General features: G+C 44.7%; 1 protein-coding gene across 2 annotated transcripts in view; it reads right to left on the bottom strand.

The window, feature by feature from the left end:
* Window positions 1-11,803, bottom strand: part of DPYSL5 (dihydropyrimidinase like 5) — a 103,872-nt gene that overhangs the window by 85,178 nt on the left and 6,891 nt on the right. Inside the window, exon 2 of one of the 2 annotated variants that reach the window (XM_040496271.1) lies at window positions 1,195-1,246. The exons of the other annotated variant lie outside the window; for it this stretch is intronic. The gene's annotated coding sequence lies outside the window, so the exon portion shown is untranslated. The remainder of the gene's footprint in view (window positions 1-1,194; window positions 1,247-11,803) is intronic. 2 annotated transcript variants of the gene reach the window in all.

Here is an 11,803-nt window from a genome sequence, read left to right as displayed (position 1 = left end):
TGTGTGTGAGAGAGAGAGAGAGAGAGAGAGAGAGAGTGTGTGTGTGTGTGTGTGTGTGTGTGTGTCATAAAGATGATCACCAAAACGCTAACGGTAGCTGCCTGAGGGTGCTGGGATTTCAGGTGACTTTTACTTTATTTCATTGACATTTAAATATTGTTTAAGTTTTTCACAGTGAAGATGTATTATTCATAAAACCGGGGGAAGGGGAAAGCAACAAAATCACTTTCACTGAAGCAAAACGTACCCACCCGACCTTGAAGGCAAGTCACATCTACGGAGCCCCTGTTTCGTGCCCTGCACTGTACCAGATGTGTTCCATTTCGAATCCTCGAAGCAAAACGGCAAGGAATCGGGATGATGGCGCTCAGGAAGGGGTAGACAGCTTGCCTGGCATCACACAGATTATTAGCAAGTCTGGAAGACAAGATCTGCACCCAGATTTAACTCCTACGCATTCTCTTTCCTGCCTCTGCACTGCACTCTCTCAGTATGGGCTGTACCGGTCACAGGACGTGTACCTTCAGGCTGGCTAACCCATGTGTCCTTCCCCCACAGGAGTCCCTCGCTGTCCTTGACGGCAGTCTTCAAAATGAGCTCCACAGAATCTCTGCCTTCAAGAATCTCAAGTTTACCTCCCTGTTAGCATTTCAGCCCCGGGGGGCCGGAGGGGTGAGGACTGTGCATTACAGATCTCTAATGTTCAGGTCCGTTGACTGCTACTTAAAGAGTTGAAAAACACAGAGGCACCCGGGGTGACTCAGTCAAGTTAAGCTTCCCACTTCGGCTCAGGTCATGATTTTGCAGTTCAGGAGTTCAAGCCCCGCATGGGGCTCTGTGCTGACAGCTCAGAGCCTGGAACCAGCTTCGGATTCTGTGTCTCCCTCTCTCTCTGTGCCCCTCCCCCGCTTGTGATCTGTCTCTCTGTCTCTCTCTCTCTCAAAAATAAAAATAAAGACATTAAAAAAAAAAGTTGAAAAACACAAAAGAAAAGACATGAGCTGTGTTTTCCAGGCTCTTGATGTTCTCTTCACACACAGGATCTTTCTCATGAGCCACGTTCGTTACTTTAAATTCTTTTTTTTTTTTTTTCTTTTTTTAAAGTAGGCTCCACGCCCACGGTGGGGCTTGAACTCATGACCCTGGGATCAAGACTCATATGCTCTACCAGCTGAGCCAGCGAGGCGCCCCTACCTTAAATTCTTACACAAGATAACCCGCTGCTTACTCCAAGCTCACCATAAACTTAAAAAAGAAAAACATACACCTATTTACACAGCTGAGAACAGAGGATTCTACAATTCGGAGCAAAGAGCACATTTTCCGTGCTATTTATTGGCTATTTGGAGCATGAAGGACGTGAACAAAAGGCTGTAAAATAAAAGAGGAACAAAAGAGGGTATTTTAACACAACCCGAGGAGGAGAAAAGGCATTGCGTTTATGCACACGAATTTCTTACTTTAAACACACACACTAAACATAATATATTTTAAAACTTGTCATTGTGCTGTCCTTGATTTTCATTAGGAAAGAAAAATCGTGGGTGGTCTGGGGGCCCAGGGAACTGGTCAGTCTGTGTAAACTCATGCAGATAAAGACAAAGCCTCATTTGACACCCTCTGGGCCCCCTCTTTGTCACAACACTGAGCACACAGACCCCCAGAGGGGGAGAGCCAGGAAGGGACGGAAGCACGGGGGTGGGGGGTGGGGGTGGGGGGATGTGCTCAGTTGCCCCTAACGACCTTCAGCCTTCCCCCTCCCCCTGCTGTCCGAGCCTCCCGCTCTGACACCAACCAGCACAGCCCCTTACCTCCTTGGCCCCATCCTGCAGCTCCTACACCAAACCCTCTGCCCTAATGTCCTCTTCCCCAAATCCTGCCCTAACACCTTGTCAGAAAAGGCTTTTGATGTATCCTAAGGGCGAGGACCATTCTCTCAGCCCGAGGGAGACCTTAGCTCTCCTCTGCCACTGCACGGAGGGTACAGAGTCTGCAAGGCCCGGCCTCACTCCACCTTTCTCTTCCCGCAGTACTTAGCATGGTGCCTGGCTAGAGGCAGATGCACACAGAACGTTAATCACCTTCCCCTTAAAGCATCCACTCAAATAATCCAACTTTTGGATTTTTATCTGCTCTGGATAGAAAGATCTAGATGCTGTCAGAATTACCTAGGCCCGCTTTTTCAGACCCGAGCCCAAAGACAGTGGCATGAATGAGCCTTGGGGGCTCATTCCTGGAGCGCCACTTCCTGGAGCACTTTGGTGGGGTTAAACGTTTTAACGGTGGGTAATTCCCAAAATTCGTCTTTTTTCTAAATTTTTATTTTTATTAATTTTGGGGTTCAGTGTTTTTTTGTTTTTTGTTTTTGTTTTGAGGGAGAGTAAGAGAAAACACGTGCATGCGTGTGTGTTGGGAGAGGGGCAGAGAGAGAGAGGGAAGAGAATCCCAAGCCAACAGCGAGGAGCAACTCACCAACTGTGAGATCGTGACCTGAACTGAAATCAAGAGCCGGACACTCAACCTACTGAGCCACCCAGGCATCGCCCCCCCCCCCCCCGCCCCCCGCCAAATTCTTTACAATTTCATGTGAACACACAGAAAATTGGTATTTTGTGAACTGGAGTGTAGACCTTGCATTCATTTTTTTAAGATTAAAAAATGAGAACAGCTAGGGGGGAGCTTGCTTGGGATTTTCCTTCCTTCCCTCTCTCTCTGCCCTTCCCCTGCTCACACTCTCTTTCTCTGTAAATAAATAACTTAAAAAAAAAAAAAAAAATAAGAACAGGGGCCCTGAGTGGCTCAGTTGGTCAGGTGTCCGACTTTGGCTGCTCAGGTCACGATCTCGCAGTTCGTGAGTTTGAACGCTAGTTGGGCCCTGTGCTGACAGCTGGGAGCCTGGAGCCTGCTTCCAATTCTGTGTCTCCCTCTCTCTCTGCCCCTCCCCTGCTCGCACTCTCTCTCTCTCTTTCTCTCTCTCTCTAAAATAAGTAAACATTAAAAAAATGAGAACAGTTATGAAACACCATACATGATTCCATTTACACGAAATGTCTGGAACAGGCAAATCGATAGAAAGTGTATTAGTGGTTGCCAGGAGCTGGGGGTGGGGTGGGGGGAATGGGAAGTGACTGCTAATGGGTAAGGGGTTTCTTTCTGGGGTGATGACAATGTTCTGAGATAAGAGTACGGTGATGGTTACACAATTATGAATACAGTAGAAACCACTGCATTGTATCCTTTCCGTGCGTGAACTTTATGGTACGTAAATTACACCTCCATAAAGTTGTCAGCAAGGCCTCAAAGATTTCAGACTTGCATCAGGGTGCTTCTAAGTTTCGAGAAGCAGTAACAGGAAAGAATGGAAACTCCAGGCAGGTCTGCAAGTCAAGAAACAGGTCCCCAGGAGGGCATCTGGGGTACAGGTCTGAGGGGAAGTGTCAAGTAATGTCCCCACGGCTCCGGGTCAGTAACTGAAACTGAACCAGTGAAAAGCATGGACCCAGTTTCTGGAGTAGGTCTGCGGCCCCTATCGGAGCTGCGCCAAAGGGTGTAAAGAGAGCATTGCTTGCCAGAGCTGAGCACGGAGGGGTGGGATGGGCCAAGGGCAATGCAGGTGGCTGGCTTGGTATGAAAGTAAAAAGACGTGGGGCGGGCGCCTGGGTGGCTCGGTCGGTTAAGCGGCCGACCTCGGCTCAGGTCGTGATCTCGCGGTCCGTGAGTTTGAGCCCCGCGTCGGGCTCTGTGCTGACAGCTTGGAGCCTGGAGCCTGCTTCTGTTTCTGTGTCTGTGTCTCCCTCTCTCTCTGCCCCTCTCCCATTTGCGCTCTGTCTCTCTGCCTTTCAAAAATGAATAAATGTTAAAAAAAAAAAAAAGTAAAAAGACTCCCCAGGTTGTTGACTGAATTCATTTCCTTACGGTTGTAGGCTTTCAGCTAAGGGCCACTCTCAGCTCCAGGAGGCCACCCAATTTCTTGCCAAGTGGGCTTCCCCAACACAACCACTTCTCAAGAGAGCAAGGAGAGTCTCTAGAGCAAGTCTGCTAGCCAGATGAGGTCGTGTATCATATAGTCAGGGGAATGACATTGTCACCTCTGCCATCTTCTATTGATTAAAAACAAGTCACAGGGGTGCCTGGCTGGCTCATTCGGGTAAGCGTCCGACTCTTCATTTCGGCTCAAGTTATGATCTGAGTTCGAGCCCCGTGTAGGGCTCCGAGCCGACCAAGCGGAGCCTGCTTGAGATTCTCTCTCCCCACCCCCCTCCGCCCCTCCCCAGCTCGCACGTGCACACTCTCTCTCAAAAATAAATAAACATTAAAGAAAAAACAAAAAAGTCCCAGGAAAGCATTACACAGAGGTGTGAACGTCAGGAGCTGGGCATCGTGGCACGGGACACACCAAGAGTCCCTATTCACAATCCTTGCAGAGAAAACATGCCCGCAAGTAACTAAACCATAAAGCAGAATGGAACTAATTCTACAGGATGATCTGGAGGCTTCTTAACCTGTTGTCATTTGAGACCAAAGAGGGCAAAAATCACCAGATGCTTTCTCTGCACTGATATAGCTCGTTGGAAGTTAAATTGCCCTGGAAGTTCCTCCTCTGTGAAATGATGAGATGTTGTCTAAGGTTCTTCTGATGTCCTACGATGACACCTGGCCCACAGTAGGTGTTCAATAGCACCTGTTCCATAAAGGAAGGGATAAAGGAATGAGCACCTGTACATATTAGAATGCAGACATTTTTTAAGATTAAAAAATGATCGTGATGTCCGGGTAGTGTTTCTCATCTTCTATCCTAAGATTTACACCAAATTTTCCTGAATAAAAATGACCGGAAGGGAAAATACTAGATGCTATTTGTTAATTGTCGTAATGGCTCATCCTTAGTCCACCTGGTCCCAGCACCTTTCTTTTTTGAAGGAGTTACACATTCTGTCTCTTCAGCGGCTCGAAAGCCCTACTCTGCATGCTTGTGTCTTATTTTTAGGGGTCCTCCATGTGGGAGACCATCTGAGAACAGAAGCCATGAGCATGGGGCCAAGAGCTCAACTCTTCTCAAGTTTTCTGGAATCCCTTCCAAGGTGAGCCAGAGCCAGGAAAAGCTGCCAAATTATTGTTATTACTGTTTGAACAGGTAAAATATACACACGATAAACATTTAAGACCATATAAATAGTCCTCTCCTCTGGAGATAAGCACCATCACAGGTTTTGCCGTGTTTCTTTGCATGGACAACCTATGCATATTTAAGCATATACTTATCTATTTTGTATTGCACAAAATAGCAGCATGCATGAAATAGCGCTCTGCCTGCTTTCTTTCTGTTGTGATATAAATTGGCCCCTTGTTCTATATCAGAACATAGGGGCGCCTGGGTGGTTCAGTCGGTTAAGTGTCCGACTTGAACTCAGGTCATGATCTCACAGCTCACGGGTTCAAGCGCCGCATGGGACTCTGTGCTGACAGTTCAGAGCCTGGAGCCTGCTTTGGATTCTGTGTCTCCCTCTCTCTCTGCCCCTCCCCTGCTCACTCTCTGTCCCTCTCTCAAAATAAAAATAAAAACATTTAAAAAAACAAGTGTCTGCCTCGTCTTTTTAATGGTTGCATAATAATTCTTTGTAAGGATGTACCAGAATGTATTTAACTAGCTCTCCAATGATGGGAATTTAGGTTGGGTCTGATTTTTGGCTAGTATAAATCATGCCGCAATAATAGCCCTTGGTATTTTTCATTGTGCACTTGTTTGCATACCTTTAGGGTACACTCCTAGAGGTGGTATTGCTGGGTGAAAGGGTATGTGCGGTTTTAATGTCGACAGATAGTGCCCCACTGCAGTCTGCAGGTTTTAGCTGGTAAGGCATCGTGACACGACACTCCCAGCAGTGACACAGCATGGCTGTCACAGAACATCAAAGCTGTCAGATAGCATCTAGTCTCCGCTTCCTCATGGTACAGAGGGAACGAAACCGTTTTGACCGAATTTCTCACGTGCTCTCTATTATCTCTGCACCAATGACCATACAGTCCAGCCTATTCATTTGACAATCATGTGCCTTGGAGCATACTTTTATATACCGTTACATATCTACCAAATTCAGCCCTAGAGAATACCATTAGCTCCGCTTACTGAGTATCTCCCACACACCCATCAGGCTCCGTGCGTGAATGCCATTAGTCCTCCCTACAAACCTGTGAGGAAGATATTAACATTCCTCTAGATCACAAAACCAAGGCTTGGGGAGATGGACTTTGCCTGAGATCTCTGACACCTAGAAAGCAGCAGAGTCTGGATTCAAACCCACCTCTCTCCCATGAGCAAGCTCGTTCTTGGAAATTGCTTGGCCCCCTGCAGACACTGAGGAAATACGTGAGTGGAGGTTCATGGCCATCTCAAATGACAGCTCAATGCAAGCCAAGTCCAGCCATTGGATGGTTAGTAACCCTCTCTCACTTGCCACGCTGCTCCAACACTCATTTCCAGTTCCTAGCTATTTGCATTCCACCCAGGTATTTAGAATTTAACTAAATATTGAGTGTTCCGCATAACTGTGTAATCCCTACACAACTCGGAGACCACAGAATGTCTTTCACAGTGGCCAACTTTGGGTGCTATTTGCTATTAAGAAACGGCAGCCTTTTACAGAACTTATTGATGAAAGTTGGCTTTACTTATAGTCCTTTGCCTTCCAAGTTATTATGGCAGTCCTGTTTTTAATTTATCTTTTATTTTTATTTTATTGTATTAAAATATTTTTTTAATTTTTTTTTTTTTTATTTTTGAAGGAGAGAGAGACAGAGCATGAGCAGGGGAAGAGCAGACAGAGAGGGAGACACAGAATCCGAAGCAGGCTCCAGGCTCTGAGTTGTCAGCACAGAGCCCGACACGGGGCTTGAACTCACAAACCGTGAGATCACGACCTGAGCCGAAGTCAGATGCTTAACCGACTGAGCCACCCAGGCGCACCTATTTTTAATTTTTTTAATTAAAAAAAAATTTATATATAGAGAGAGAGTGCAAGAGCGTGAGAGAGGAGTGGAGGCGGAGGGTGAGAGAAAGAGAGAGAGAAAGAGAGAGAGAGAGACTCTCAAGCAGGCTCCACACTCAGCATGGGCTCCATCCCATGACCCTGGGATCATGACCCGAGCCCAAATCAAGAGTAGGACATTCAACTGACTGAGCCACACAGGCATCCATCCCACTGCAGCCCTGTTTTTAAAGACTATTTCAGACAATTTTATTCCTACATTTACACAAATTCTTTGATGATCAACTTGCTGACGAAGACGGAAGAGAAAGCAATCAGGGAACTTTGTGAAGTTGGTCCTTAAGTCAACGAATTAACATACACTCATGCATTTGTCTTTATGTGCAAACTATATCAGGTATTATGATTAAAACTGCATCCCCCACACCAAAAATTCCTTTTAAGGGAATTCCAATTCTCAAAAACATTATCAGCTCGGTGATAAAATCATGTATGTGATGTTCGCTCGTAAAGATGTGAACAATATTTAAGATAATAGAAAAAATTGGACATAATCTAGATGTTCACCAATAAATAAATGTTTAAAATTTTTTTAATGTTTGTTTATTTTTGAGAGTGACAGGGAGACAGAATGAGAAGCAGGCTCCAGGCTCTGAGCTGTCAGCACAGAGCCCGATGTGGGGCTCAAACTCACAGACCACGAGATCATGACCTGAGCTGAAGTTAGACCCTTAACCGACTGAGCCACACAGGCACCCCAATAAGTAAATGTTTAAATACAACAGTGTTTCTTCCAGTGGAATGGTAGATAGCCATTTAAAAGTTCACATTTCTAAATTAGGTAGAGACATAAAAAAGCTTTTTTTTTTACATTTTTAAAATGTTTATTTATTTTTGATATCAAGAGACAGAGCATGAGCAGGGAGGAGCGGAGAGAGAGGGAGACACAGAATCTGAAGCAGGCTCCAGGCTCTGAGCTGTTGGCACAGAGCCCGAGGCAGGGCTCAAACCCACGAACCGTGAGATCATGACCTGAGCCAAAGTCGGATGTTCAACTGACAGAGCCACCCAGACGCCCCAAAGAGCTTTTTTTTTTTTTAATGTCAAACAACAGAATACCAATAGCATCCATGTTGTGGTCATAATTCCGTAAAAATTCACCCGCTGGGATGAGCACTGGGTGTTGTATGGAAACCGATTTGACAATAAATTATATTTAATAATAAAAAAAATTATGTGAGCATATGGACAAAGCTTTGATGAAACAAGCAGTCATTATGTTAGCTGTATTAGCAAAATGGTCTATGGGTGGTTTATAACTGATTAGGTATTAGAATATTATACTATACATTTTATTTATTTATATTATTTTATTAAAAAATGTTTTTTAATGTTTATTTTATTTGAGAGAGAGAGAGAGAGAGAGAGAGAGAGTGAGCATAGGCAGGGGAGGGGCAGAGAGAGAAGGGTACAGAGGATCCGAAGTGGGCTCTATGCTGACAGCAAAGGAGCCTGATCCGGGGTTCAAACTCACGAACCGTGAGATCATGACCTGATCTAAAGTTGAGGGCTTAACCGACTGAGCCACCCAGGCGCCCCTATTACAAATTATCTCAAAATAAATAAACACTTAAAAAAATACAGTACAAATTAAATCTTATAGTATTGCCTAAGCGCTTAAGGGACTCAGAGTCTAAGCAGTAAACCTAGGTGTTTAGGCAAGGATAAATCTTGTCTCCCTCACTTGCTTGTACGAGGATGGATGCAGACGTGGCAAGCCATGTGACAGGAAAAAAATCTTTCTCTCTGTGAATGGGTCTTCTAAAGAAAAACCTGAGGGGTTACGAATTCGTGACGACCTTGTCATGCTCCCTTGGTAGTATAGGCTTCATTACCACCATCCTGTAATCACACCTAAACTGCCGCCCTTGATCTATACTGGCCATGTTATTGTCATGCTCCCTTGGTAGTATAGGCTTCATTACCACCATCCTGTAATCACACCTAAACTGCCGCCCTTGATCTATACTGGCCATGTTATCACTGCCACCTCTCCTAGACCAACGGTGAAGATCAGCCTGGGGGTTAAATGGGTTTGCCTTATATCCACAATCTGAAGGCTGTTGCTCTATCTCTGTGTCTCATCTTTATTGGGTTTCAGTAGTTGCAGAGGCTTTGTCCCATTATAATCCAGTTGTAAGAATCATGTCCGTTTTAAGTCTTTTTTAGAAACCCACAAAAAAAGGGGGTGGGGGGAATCTATGCTAGAATTCTAATTCCCAAGTAAGAAATCCGAACTCTGTGATTCCAAGCTGCCCCCTTTTGAGGAATTTTTTAAGCCAGAGAAATGACACAACTCAAAATCGCTATTTGATGTGAGAAACGCAAAATAGTTAACAGAAGAAAAAAATCACTTGTTAATCCTGTTCAAGGCTGATAGGACATCTCTGGAATGATTTGGGGACCCATGTTGCAATTATAATCTGTTCTCATCTTTTCCTTAAGAAACAGGAGTAAGGAAATCGCTGTAGCAAGACTAAGGCTGAAACACAACCCTTAGTTTAAAAATGCTCATTTCAGGGGCACCTGGAGGCTCAGTTGATTGAGCGAGCGTCTGACTCTTGATTCTTGTTTTCAGCTGAGGTCATGATCCCAGGGTCGTGGGATCAAGCCCGAGCATGGAGACTGCTTAAGATTTTCTCTCTCTTCCTCCCTCTGCCCCTCTCCCTTGCTTGTGCTTTCTCTCTCTCTCAAATTAAAAAAAAAAAGAAAGAAAGAAAAAAAAAGTTCATTTCAGCTACTGTGGAATCAGGCACAGCTTGAAGTTCTATTTTTTCCTGAAGAATGAGAGTTGGAAACCAACCTCTGATCAAGCCACGACATTATACCAGCCTCTAGGGTTTCTAAAAATGGTTTAATCACAGCAGTACATCCCTCAGAATGTCTTTTAAAAAACTCTTCTTAAAAATGTTTTTAATCACCATTAATCTTACTATTTGGCACAGTCTACTAAAAAATAACATATGCAAACCCTCGACCCAGCAGTTCTACTCCTAAGGTTATACCCAACAGAAACACACATATGTTCACGAACAAAACGCGTACTAGAATATTCACAGCAGCACTATTCGTGATAGTCTCAAACTGGAAACTACCCAAATACCCATTAACAACACAATGGATACTACGGTACATTTACACAATGGGACAATATATAGCAATGAAAATGAGCAAATGAAATGCAACAAACAAAACATTGAGCAAAAGAAGCCACCCATGAAAAAGTTTCAACTGTAAGGATTCCATTTGTAAAATAGTTCAAAAACAGGCAAAGCTGATCTGTGCTGTAAGAAGTCAGGAGGGTGGTTATTAACCCTGGAGGAAGGACAGTGACTGGGAGGCGACTTAAGAGGGAGACTTTGGGGGGATGACTGGCTGGCTTAGTTGGTGGAGCACATGACGCTTGATCTCAGGGTTGTAGATTTAAGCCCCACACTGGGCGTAGAGATTACTTAAAAAGGGAGGGGGAGGCAAAGGGCTTTGGGGTACTGGTAATCTATTTCTTGGCCTGGTGCTGATCACCTGGGTATGTTCAGTTTGCAAAAATTCATTATGCTATATGCTTATGATTCATATTTTTCTAGGTATCTGTTATAATTCACCAAAGAGTTTAAAAAACAAGAGTATTTTCAAAATACACCCTCACCCCACCCTCCCAAAGTCACCATCTTAAGCCTATGTATTGCCCACACCCTTGGCAATAGGGCGAACTTAGAATAATCCAAGTTGAGTTTCACATGTATTGCAAACACGGCTAAAAACACCATTGCATGAAAAAAATTTGGAGGCTATGTTTGAATTTTATAACAGAATGAACCTATCAATCCACAAAGACAAATCTGGATGAAGTGGTAAAAATGAGAAAGGAGGGGACCTCTCCATCAATAGTGGATCATGCCCCGCAGAGGGACAAAGGGAAGGGCAGGACCAGACAAAAGCAGGGAGAATAAAGACCCAAAGCCTGAGAAATTAGAGTGAGCCCATGGCGGATTTGAAATTAACAAAGGGGCTGCCTGTCAATGGACACTGAAGTGACACAAAGATGGTGTGACTGAGTACTGGGCATTGCTGGTGTGTGGGAGACACATTCACAGGGAGTTGAGGCAGTGACAGACCCCGAAAAACTTTGCTGCCAATGAAAACGGACAGATGTTGGGGGTGGGGAAGGACACAACACTCAGTTCAGAACGTAGATACTCTTCTTTTCTCAAGAGAATCTCCTCATTCATAAAACCTCAGCTTCACTTGAGCCAAAGGATTTTCAATTTAAATGGGGAGCCAGAGGTCTCAATGGCTGGAAAATCCTGTAACACATCATCTAGATCATTCACTCAGCCGTTCTTTCAACGTTACTGAATGCTCACTCTGAGCAGTATTTCATGCTAGAAGCTATGTGGATGAAAAAGAGGTCCAGATATTATTTTAAACAAGAGGAGGGAGAACCATTTTGTCACGGAACAGCTCACTGCTAAATTCTTTCGTTGACTGTAAACCTTACACCCACCAGGTAAGGTTCTTGGTTGGAGTGGTGTTTCAAAAGCCTGGACTCTGTGGGCGCGCCTGCGTGGCTCAGTCAGTTAAGCGTCCTACTCTTGATTTCATCTCGGTTCATGATCTCACGATTTGTGAGATGGAGCCCAGCCCCGGGCTCTGCGTTGACTGTGCGGAACCTGCTTGGGATTATTCCTCTCCCTGTCTCTCTCTCTCTCTCTGCCCCTACCCTGCTCACACACTCTTTCTCTAAGTAAGTAAGCAAA

This window comes from Herpailurus yagouaroundi, unplaced genomic scaffold, assembly GCF_014898765.1.
Source record: "Herpailurus yagouaroundi ecotype Mexico unplaced genomic scaffold, PumYag 188, whole genome shotgun sequence".
In the NCBI taxonomy this organism is placed as follows: Eukaryota; Metazoa; Chordata; class Mammalia; order Carnivora; family Felidae; genus Herpailurus; species Herpailurus yagouaroundi.
This window is presented reverse-complemented; position numbering and strand designations above follow the sequence as displayed.